The 11109-nt window shown below is 36.4% G+C and overlaps 1 pseudogene; it reads left to right on the top strand.

Moving 5' to 3' along the window:
• The first annotated feature begins 3220 nt into the window (after positions 1–3220).
• LOC102832459 lies at positions 3221–5003 on the top strand (annotated as a pseudogene).
• Positions 5004–11109: the final 6106 nt, after the last annotated feature.

Genomic DNA, 11109 nt, shown 5'->3' with positions numbered 1-11109 from the left:
GCATATGAGGCTCACCCTAGTCCTCAAACTGATATTGTTGCTCTTCAACACTCTAAAGAGGTCTTGTGCAGCAGATTTGCCTAATGCAATAAATCATTTGATTTCTTGACTGCTGCTTCCATTAGTGTTGATAGTTGGTGCAAGCAAAATGAATTATTTAATAGTGCTGGTCTTTTCTCCATTTCTCATGATGTTATTTACTGGTCCAGTTGTGAGGATTTTTGTTTTCTTTACACTGAAATGCAACCAATACTGAAAGCTGTGGTCTTTGATCATCAGTAAGTCAATTAAGTCCTCTTCACTTTCAGCAAGCAAGGTTGTGTTGTCTATATATCAGAGGGTGCTAATTAGTCTTCCTCCAATCCAGCTTTCTCTGATTATTTGCTCAGCATACAGATTGATTAAGTGTTGTGAAAGACTAAACACCTGATGCACACCTTTCCTGATTCTAAATCATTCAGTACCCCCTTATTGTATTCTAACAACTGCCTCTTGGTCTATGCACAGGCTCCTCATAGTGCAATTAAGTGTTCTGGAATATCAACTCTTTGCAGTGTTATACATAGCTTGTCATGATCCACACAGTCAAAAACCTTTGTGTAGTTAATAAAGTACAAACAAATATCTTTCTGGTATTCTCTGCTTTCAGCCAAGATAAATCTGACATCAACAATGATATCCCTCATTCCCTGTCCTCTTCTGAATCCAACCTGAATTTCTGGAAGTTCCCTGGTGATATACTGTTACAGCTGTTTTTTAATTATCTTCAGCAAAATTTTACTTACATGTGATATTGATGACACTGTTCAATGGAATGGGCACATATATGGATCTTTTCCAATCAGTTGGACAGGTATCTGTCTTCCAAATTTCTTCACATAGATAAGTGAATGTCTCCAATGCTACAACAATTTGTTAAAGATCTCAATTTCAATTGCAGGACCCTTGTCTTTGCCAATGCCCTCCTCAGTGCACCATGAACGTCTTCATTCAGTACCATTGACTTTTGATCATATGCTACCTTCTGAAATGGTTGGACATCAACCATTTCTTTTGTTACAATGACTGTGTGTATTCTTTCCATCTCTATTCCAAAGATGTTTTAGGTAAAATAAGATGCTGATTTAAATGAAGTCTGCTTTCCTCAAAGCAGGGAGATGGACACATTTAGCTCCAACAAGTTAGTCTACAGATTTCCTAGAAGAAAAAGACATAACTCTGAATGTCTGGTTTCTTTTGCTATAGTGACATCTACTGGTATTGTAAATACTTTGTTTTTGAGGGAAATATTTGAAAAATAAAAACATGTTTAAGCTGTAATAAAATGATTGATTTATGAATCAAAATGCTTAGGAAGGCTAAAAGAAAATGTGTATAATTTATACACCTTTGAAATATGTACTGATGAGGTATTGTTATCAAAGGAAGGAATTTATATTTAAATTATTGTCTTAATAGTATGAAAGGGCTTCAAAAGTTCATGGAAAAAGGGAATGAAGATAATGGAATTTTTTGCTTGACTTTTTGAAGCCCTTTCATATGGGCATAATAATATATGTATTATATGTTTATTTACACATATACATATATATAACACATATAACACATTTAAACAAATAATTTGAGGAATTTTAGTACCCAGCCTAGAAAACTTCAGGCAGTCAACCTTTTATATTTCAAGTGTAGTACAGTATATACTCTATAGTGTTTAATTCTAAAATGTCCTTTCTTAATAGTATTGCAGATAGTCTGCATATATTTCTTTATGGCTATTTTGAATTCCTCTCTTTTCTTCTTTTTTCTTTTTCTTTGGAGAAGGGAAAAGTGCACTGAGAGGATACTTCATCCATTTCATGGAACTTAAGAATTACATTCACATCCACCTAAAGGCTATTCATAGCTCTTCTATTGCCAAAGCTCTCTGGAAATGGAAAATTGAGTGATGTACCAAAGTGAAAAGATCAGCATATTTAAAATATCTTCTTTGATTTTTTGTTTTAGTAGTATAATTACAATAATATACATGGCATTTTCTAAATTAGGAGTGAGCTACCATCATTATCCAAAATTTATGGCTCTCTTAAGCATGTGACAGAGTAGTGCTAAAAGCTTTAGAAGCAATTGCTTGCTTAATGTTCACAAATGATGCAGATTCCTACATCTTCATATTGTAAACAAGGAAACTGAGGCACAGAATTCTTAAATAAATTGTACAACATGAAAAAGCTAGTAAGTGGTCACTGGAATTACTAAACCCAGGGCAACCATGCTCCAGAGGTCTAAGCCCACCCTAAGATCTCCTAAATACATTTTTGTACATGAAAAATAGACACAATATAAAGAGGAAAATCAAAGTCATGTATAAAGAGAAGGCTTCTCAACATACCAATATTCTCATGTGCTTTCTTTTCACCCAATTATTCCAGTAAAATATGACCAAGTAGAGAAATCTAAACCTAGTAAGAGCCACACCTTGTACTAGATCAACCCCATATGATAATTTTGATGCATCAAAGTTATGACTTTTAGAAAATATGAACACATACAATATCAAACAATGCAGAAATAAAGCCTCATATAGAAACCATGAACAACAGCAACACCAAAAAGAACCTAATCATGATTATAATGTAATCAACATATGACATAACTATTAATATTTTAATAAGATAGTTGAGAATGAGCAATAAAGATCAATAAATTCAAGCACTATTAGAGCTAAAATAGAAAGCCTTGGCATAACCAGTTAGGAATATTGTGTTATCATCTAAGAACTGAAATATTAAATGTAAAAATTTTAAGAAACTTTCTGGGAAGGACAGTCTTCATAGTTACTTGTATTCTTAATAATTTTGAGGAATTTTCTTAATACGGACGAAAAAAAAAACGTTACCACAGAGTCAATTCCAACTCATATTGATCCCATAGGAAAGGAAAGCTTTGCCCCTTAAGATTTCCAAGACTGAAAATCTTTACAGAAGCAGACTGCCACATCTGTCTCACAGAGAACAATTAGTGGGTTAAAACGACCTACCTATTAGTAGCTGAATACTTAACCATTGTACCATTAGGGCTCCATCCTTAATATATATTATAAAGATATAAGAAGTCCTGGTGTGACCAGGCCGGGAGAGCTACCTGCGTGGCTGGAGGAGCCCGAGGAGGGAACTGAGGACCAGCCAGAGGCCCAACGGCATGGAAATTAGGGGGGAAACTAGAAATGGCTGTGTAGGAACATCAGTCTATAATAAAGAGATGTCAAAACCTAGACGAACAAAACTATAAAGAAGACGACTTTGGTCTATTTCAGTTAGCTGGCCATAGATGCATAGAAGAAGGGCATATAGACCAGTTATGGGCAATTATTCAGCATTTAAAGAACAAGATCATAGTCAGGAATATGGGCTGTAATCTTGTTGGTCCTGTCGCTCGATGCCTTTTATGGGATGATAAGAAAAATGACAAAAGAAAAGATTATTTTCTGATGCTTGAGTCATTGGTAAAGGTTCAATTGTGAACATTTTTATAGTTATGTAATCCAAAGGAATTATTGTTGGGTTTGTTTGAACTGATTGAAGAGCCTTTTGGAAAACAGATATCCCAAATTATTGTTCTTTTGCTTAGCCATTACAGACAGTGATTCAGAAACTTCCTAACAAGGCATATTCAGTTGGATTAGCATTGTCTACCCTTTGGAATCAGCTATCTCTTCTTGTTGTTCCATATGCAAAAGAACAAATACAAACAGATCAATATAGCCTTTGTAAGTGTTGCAAGGCCTTAATGGATTTCACAAAGCCTTTTGTGGAAGAAGTCATTGATGAAAAAGAAGGCTCATTGAAAAATGAAAAATTAAAAGATGAATTACTGAAAATTTTTTTTCAAAAGCTTGAAATACCCTTTGCTGATAGCCCAAACCCTTGAACAGCCTGAAGAAGCTGGAAATGATCCATTAAGGTGTTTTGCATCTGAAATAGTAGATTTTTATTAGCAATTGGAGACCCTTTCTCCAAGATGATTCTTAATTATGGGAAGAAAAAGGAGATCTGGACACACCATGAATTTGAGGAAGAAGAAGGCAAACAGCAGATGCGATGACTTCTTTGACATAGCTAGTATTTGCACAGGGTATCAGTATTGATCATCTTCCAATGGTTATAAGTCCATTGTACCTTTTGAAATTTAATATGGGGCATATTGAAGTCTTTTTGCAAAGAACAGAAGCGTCTGTTTTCTCCAGAGGATTGGATCTGTTGGAGTATAGTTTATTAAGAATAGAAGACAACCACTTACTTCACGATTACTTAGTAATCAAGTGTTTCCTTACTGTGCCTCAGGGTTTAGTAAAAGTAATGATGCTTTGCCCCATTGAGATATTGAGGAAAAGGGGTCTAACTATGCTTCAGCTATATAGTTACAAGTTGGATTCACAAGGCAAATATACATTATTTATGTGCTTATTGTATACAAGTAGCCATTCAGGAGTAGAAGCCTTTATTATTCAAAATATAAAAAATCAAATTGATGTGTCATTAAAGAGATCACATAACAACAAATGGTTTACAGGACCACAGCTGATTCCCCTTCTAGATTTGGTACTATCGCTCCGAAACGGTGCTGAAACAGACCTACTGCAAAACTCAGATAGGATTATGGCTTCATTTAATGTATTGAGGTATTTGATTATTAAAGACAATGAAAATAACAATCAAACTGGATTGTGGACAGAACTTGGAAAATTGAGAATAAGTCCAAAGCACATTGTGAAGCTGAAATTAAAAATAAATGAGAAAATAGTCACGAAGTCTGGAGATCTAAAGATCTTTGTTCTATAGCCATATGCGGAGAGGAGATCCCCTAATTGCCTCCTGAAATGCAGTTTTAAGGTCCTACATTCAGCTCTCTTCACATTTTAGTTGATTGAATGTGTTCCAGCTCGAGCAGAAGAACTCATTGAAACAAAATCAAAATCTACCTCTGAAGAAACTGTTGGGATTAAGTGAACATTCTACTTTCTAAATAAAAATCAGTAAACTATTTTCTATTATGACTTATTTAATATGTTCATAAAAATTTTTCTGTAAAAGTTATTGCTAGACTGTAGTTTTTCTTGTTTATCAAGTTGTTTAATAACACATGGATCAGTAGTAGTAGCCATTGGTTTTAAAAAGTTATCTACATGGTAAATAATTCTGTATGTATTATAAGTACAACTTTTAAAAAATCCATGCAAACTAATAATTTTATAAAATGTTGTTTAATTGCCTTCATTCATGCAGATGTAGTGCATTTATAAAAATGCAGATATAGATTCTGCTCCAACTAGATGCCATGTTACATTTTAGAACAACCCATCAAATTGGTCATCACACTACTGAAAGAGTGTAGAGAGAAGAATATGTTGAGGTAAGGCCAGCTGTTTTCTCTTAGCTTCTTTCTCCTTCCCTATCTCAAGAGGAGTCTGAAGGAACAGGGTCCCATCACCCTCTCTCCAACAGAAGTTACAGTGTGGAAGCATTTGCAAAGATTAACATTAGAAATAAATGCTATCCTTGTGGAAAACCTTAAAAAAAAAAAAAGCCTTTCCTTTAGTCTGAAGGACTAATTAGAAAATTCTATTTTTATTTTCAGTAAATATCTGTGCCCCAAATTTACTTTGTATCATTAAGATTCTCCATCTGGAGATTGTAATCATTGCAACGAAACAAGTATAAAACCAACGTTCTCCCATATAAACTATCACTCAATTCACAATAAAAACTTTAAAAAAGGGGAGGGGGAATAGGTAAATACTGGTACATGATAGTACATGGAGGAGATTGTAATCATTGTAATGAAACAAAATATGATTTGTTGAATGTAAAACTAATGATTTGCCAAGTAAACTTTCACTCAATTAAAAAAAAAAAAAAAGGAATCTCCATCTGAATTTTATAATGAATTATGTACCAATTTGTTTAACATTATTAGAGGAATTATGCAATAAAACTCCATAAAATCAATCAATAAAAAGTAAAAAAAGAAGTCCTGGTGAGCTGCTGTGGGTTAAAGTACTGGACTACTAAGTCAGTATGAACCACAAGCTCATCAGTTCAAACTCACCAGTCGCTCATGGGAAACCCTTTACAGGGTCGCTATGGGTCAGAATCAACTCGACGGCACTTAACAACAACAATAACAAATAAAGATATAACGGCACCCTGGTCAGCAGTTTGAACACACCAGCTGCTCTGTGGGAGAAAAGTGTACCAGCTGCTTTCACAAAAATTCGCAACCCTAAAAGCCCTATGAAACAGCTCTACTCTATTAAATAGGTTGCTATGAATGGGTAGCATAGTGGTTATGAATCGGACTGCGAACCGCAAGGTCAGCAGTTCGAAACTACCAGCCGTTCTGCAGGAGAAAGATGAGGCTTTCTGCTCCCGTAAAGATTTACAGCCTTGGAAACCTCGTATAGGGTCGCTATGAGTCGGAACTGACTCCACGGCACATAACAATAACAACAACATGAATGGGAACAAACTCAATTGTAGTAGATTTTGTTTTCTGATAATTATGTAGTCAGCCTCTACTTTGTGATCTGATGTGGTCAACCTTCATTTTTGTATAATGCTGATTTTCACATAATGACCTGGTCTTTGGAATCTAACCATGTCAATAAGTGAGAATGAGTGTATATTAGAGACTATGGAGTATATTTAAAGGCAAGCTAAAGAGTTGTAAATTCATTCTATGTAGTTATGGAATTCTGAAGTGTTTAGATCATGGCAATGACTATGAAAGTAGTATATTAGGAGTCATTTTGTTGGAAATGTAAACAATATACCAGAAAAGATGAATAGAGATGTAACCAGCTGAAGGTTGCTGTAGTGATTCACTTATGAGATTGTGAGTGTCTAAATGAGGTTGGCTATGTTGAGGCTAGTGGGGAAATAAAAACACAGCACATGGATGCAAGCAATGTTGCCAAGATTAAATTAAAGGACTTGGCAAATAGCAAGCATCCAGGTATTTGGCTTTAGTTAGGTACAACCTACAAAGAGCAAAAGAAATAATTGAGTAATGACTCTGATAGATCACCCATTCTGCAACCTCAAACTTTCAGAATAGCCTCCATTCTGGTGAGGGTAAGTATCTCTAGCAGAGGAAAAGGGAGTAATAGCAAAATTGTTAAGATTAGAAGAGCCAAAAATTACACAGAATGTGCTATGATTGGTTCATTTGTTCCACAGAATGAAAGGATCCTCTCTAAATAGTTAGTAATGACTGTAAGAGCTGAGCCAATTTGTACAAAACCCTAGCTGTCTGTACCAAGCTACAGGGAAAAATGTAGTAGAAGAAATAAGAAGTATAGAAAAATAAGCAAATGGCAGGCAGCCAAGAATACAAGCAACAAAAGTCACAAGGGATAGAAGCTTGGAAGTGACAAGCAGCTGTCATCTTGACAAAGGAAAAGAACAGAGTGAGTAATGGAGAAATGTGCTGGCATAACTCTGAAGTCTTCCATGACTACAAAATTCAATGTGCATCATTTAACCATCATTACAGTAACTGTTTCCAGGGACACAACTAAGAATCCATGTGACTGTAAGTCCGAATTTAATTTGAAGGGCTGTTGTTGTGTGCTGTTGAGTTAATTCAAACTCACAGTAACACTATAGGTCAGAGTAGAATTGCCCCATAGGTTTCCTAGGCTGAAATCTTTATGGAAACAGACTACCACATGTATCACCCACAAAGAGAGATGTATTTTGCTTGGTAGGTAAAATACTAAAGACTGAAGGCATATTATGAATTCAGATAGTGGCATGTTCTTTAAAAAAAATAAAGCACATTAGGTAATTAAAGAGAGACTGGGATGTGTGAGTGATGAATTTAGCTAATACATCAAGGCAGATGACATTTGTACCAGGACTGTGTGAAGCAGTGAACTCTGAAGTCATGAATGAGCAAGAATATTTCCATAAGATGGACATCAAGGGCCTTAAGAGATGATTAGATGATAGGTTTCTCTTTTCACTAAACTAATCCTTTTCCCTCTTTCAAATATCCATGCTACATCTTATATTTATATTAATACATTCTGTTGCCCTTATCATTAGGAGTTCTGGTAGTGCAGTGGTTAAGTTGTTGTTGTTGTTGTTGTTAGGTGCCATCTAGTCAGTACTGACTCATAGTGACCTTATGCACAGAACAAAACACTGCCCGATCCTAGGCCAACCTCACTACTGTTACCACGCTTGAGTCCATCAATGTTGACACTTGGCTAATCCATCTTGTTGTGGGGCTTCCTCTTTTTCTCTGACCCTCCACGTTACCAAACATGATATCCTTCTCCCTCGTGGATGACTGGTCCCTCCTGACAATATGTCCGAAGTATAAGAGATGAAGTTTGGCCATCTTGTAAGCAAAATGTTGGTGATTTAAAACACCAGCTTCTCTGTGGAAGAGAGATGTGGTACTTTGTTTACTAAAGGTAATACAGAAATGGCTACAAGCATACATTGACAGAGAACTTCCAGAGATTCAAATGGGATTCAAAAGAGGTTGTGGAACGAGGGATAGCATTGCTGATACGCGATGGATCTTGGCTGAAAGCAGAGAATATCAGAAAGATGTTCACCTGTGCTTTGTTGACTACGCAAAAGGCTTTTGATTGTGTGGATCATGAAATTGTGCTCATGAGGAATCTGTACCTGGACCTAGAGGCAGTTGTTCAAATACAACATGGGAACACAGAATGGTTTAAAATTAAGAAAGGTGTGTGACAGGGTTGTATTCTTTTACCATACTTATTCAACCTGTATGCTGAGCAAATAATCAGAGAAGCTGGGTTATATGAAGGAAAATGTGGCATCAGGATTGGAGGAAGACTCATTAACAACCTACGATATGCAGATGATACAACCTTGCTTTCTGAAAGTGAAGAGGACTTAAAATATTTACTGATGAAGATCAAAAAGCACAGCATTCAGTATGGATTACATCTCAATGTAAAGAAAACAAAAATGCTCACCACTGGACCAATAAATAACATTCTTATGAATGGAGAGAAGATTGAAGTTGTCAAAGACTTCATTCTTCTTGAATCAACTATCAACACTCACGGAAGCAGCAGTCAAGAAATAAAACGACATATTACATTAGGCAAATCTGCTGCACAAGACCTTTTTAAAGTGTTGAAGAACAAAGATAGCTTGAGGACTAAGCCATGGTATTTTTAATAACCCTATGTACATGTGAAACTTGGACAGTGAATAAGGAAGACCATAGAAGAATTGATGCCTTTGAGTTATGGTGTTGGAGGAGAATATCGAAAGCACCATGGTCTGCCAAAAGAACCAATAGACCCATTTTGGAAGAAGTGCAGCCAGAGTGCTCCTTGGAGGCCAAGATGGCCAAACTTTGTCTCTCATACTTTGGACATATTTTCAGGAGGGACCAGTTGCTGTAGAAGGATATCATGTTTGGTAAGGTGGAGGATCAGAGAAAAAAAAGAAGACTCCCCCCCAACCCCCAACGAGAAGGACTGGCCAAGTGGCAGCATCAATGGACTCAAGTGCGGCAACAGTAATGAGGTTGGCCCAGGATCAGGTGGTGTTTCGTTCTGCTGTGCATAAGGTCAGTACCAACTCAACGGCACCTAACAACAACAACAACAACCTTGCTTTAGAATGTAAGCTCCATAAAGGTGGGAACATTGACTTTCTTGTCTATCTCTGAATTCGATGCCCTTGACTAACATCTAAAGATGTGTTGAAAGTATAAATGAATGAATGACTGAATCACCATAATTACACATTGATGATCTAAAATCCCATAGACCTAAGTTAAAATCCTGATTCAACCATCCATAACTTTGTAGTAGACTTGGGCTTTCTTTCTCTCTAGCATGTTTTGATGTGGCTTCCCATCCCTACTTTCAGTTCAAGTGGATTAGGAGACTCACCCCACCTTCCCACTCCAAGTGTGGCACCTAATTTAGTATGGGCTACCCAGGTGATGCAACAAAACTGACCACAATGGATTGGCATGAAATTCAAATTAGATCAATTCAGACCTATCATCAGGGCTTTTACAGAAACTACTCAATATATATCCTAGAATTTCTATAAAATGTAAACTTAGAGCTACCAGCAACTATATCTACTACCACAATTGCCAAATAATGAATCCAACATGGAGCGAGAACTGAGAAATGTGGAAAAAAAGACAGATTTCCAATGCCATGGTGTGAATTCCTGAATTGAAAGTGTCCTAAAGTTTAACCTTCTGAACTTTCCAGGGACAAAAACCAATCAATGCTCTTTTATTGAAAGTAGTTTGTGTCAGATTTCTCTGTTACAATAGAAACATTCCTGACTAGTGAAAATGCTGAATGCTTGGACAAGCCTCAGTTTATTCATTTGCAAAGTAATAGTGATAATACATTCTGGGTATTATTATTGAAAAATAGGTAAAAGTTTAACTCATAAGAATAAATCCATGAAGTCAACAGTTCAAACCCACCAACCACTCCTCGGATGATGAGGCTCTCTGTTCCCATAAAGATTTACAACCTCAGAAATCCTATATAGTGTCACTATGAGGCAGAATTTACTCAATGGCAGTGGATTTTATTTTTGGAATAAGAATATATAACAGACTCTTGAGCCCAGAGTCAGTGACATAGCCACAGAGGACTAGAGTGGAGAGTGAAGCATCCAGCTGATAAGAAGACTGGGCATATGCATAAGAACACCCACACTTGTAGATAATACCCACTTGACCTGGCTTCAATGACTGGATGATCAGAGCTCAACTAGAAGAAGAAAGAAGAGGGGAAAAAAGAGTAATCTGATACAATTTGATGAACTTCACCTACACCTATGGATGCAGTAGCTCATGGGGGGAGGGGCTACAAAGTCAAGAAGTGACTGGTTTGCAAGCTTTCAAGAGGGAGGCTAGATCCAGAGGGTGTGGAGGTAGATAGAATCTCCATTGAGGAGTAGCCAATCTGTCTGGGTGGAGCTAATAAAAGAAGATGGGGATAGGTCCCTTGTGGTACAATAGTGAATAATTGTTATTAGGACTGATTGTGAGGGTTGGAAATGTAAAGGTAGACATTTT

This window comes from Chrysochloris asiatica, unplaced genomic scaffold, assembly GCF_000296735.1.
Source record: "Chrysochloris asiatica unplaced genomic scaffold, ChrAsi1.0 scaffold00031, whole genome shotgun sequence".
Classification (NCBI taxonomy): domain Eukaryota; kingdom Metazoa; phylum Chordata; class Mammalia; order Afrosoricida; family Chrysochloridae; genus Chrysochloris; species Chrysochloris asiatica.
The sequence above is the reverse complement of the archived record's forward strand: the minus strand, read 5'-3'. Positions and strand labels throughout refer to the sequence as shown.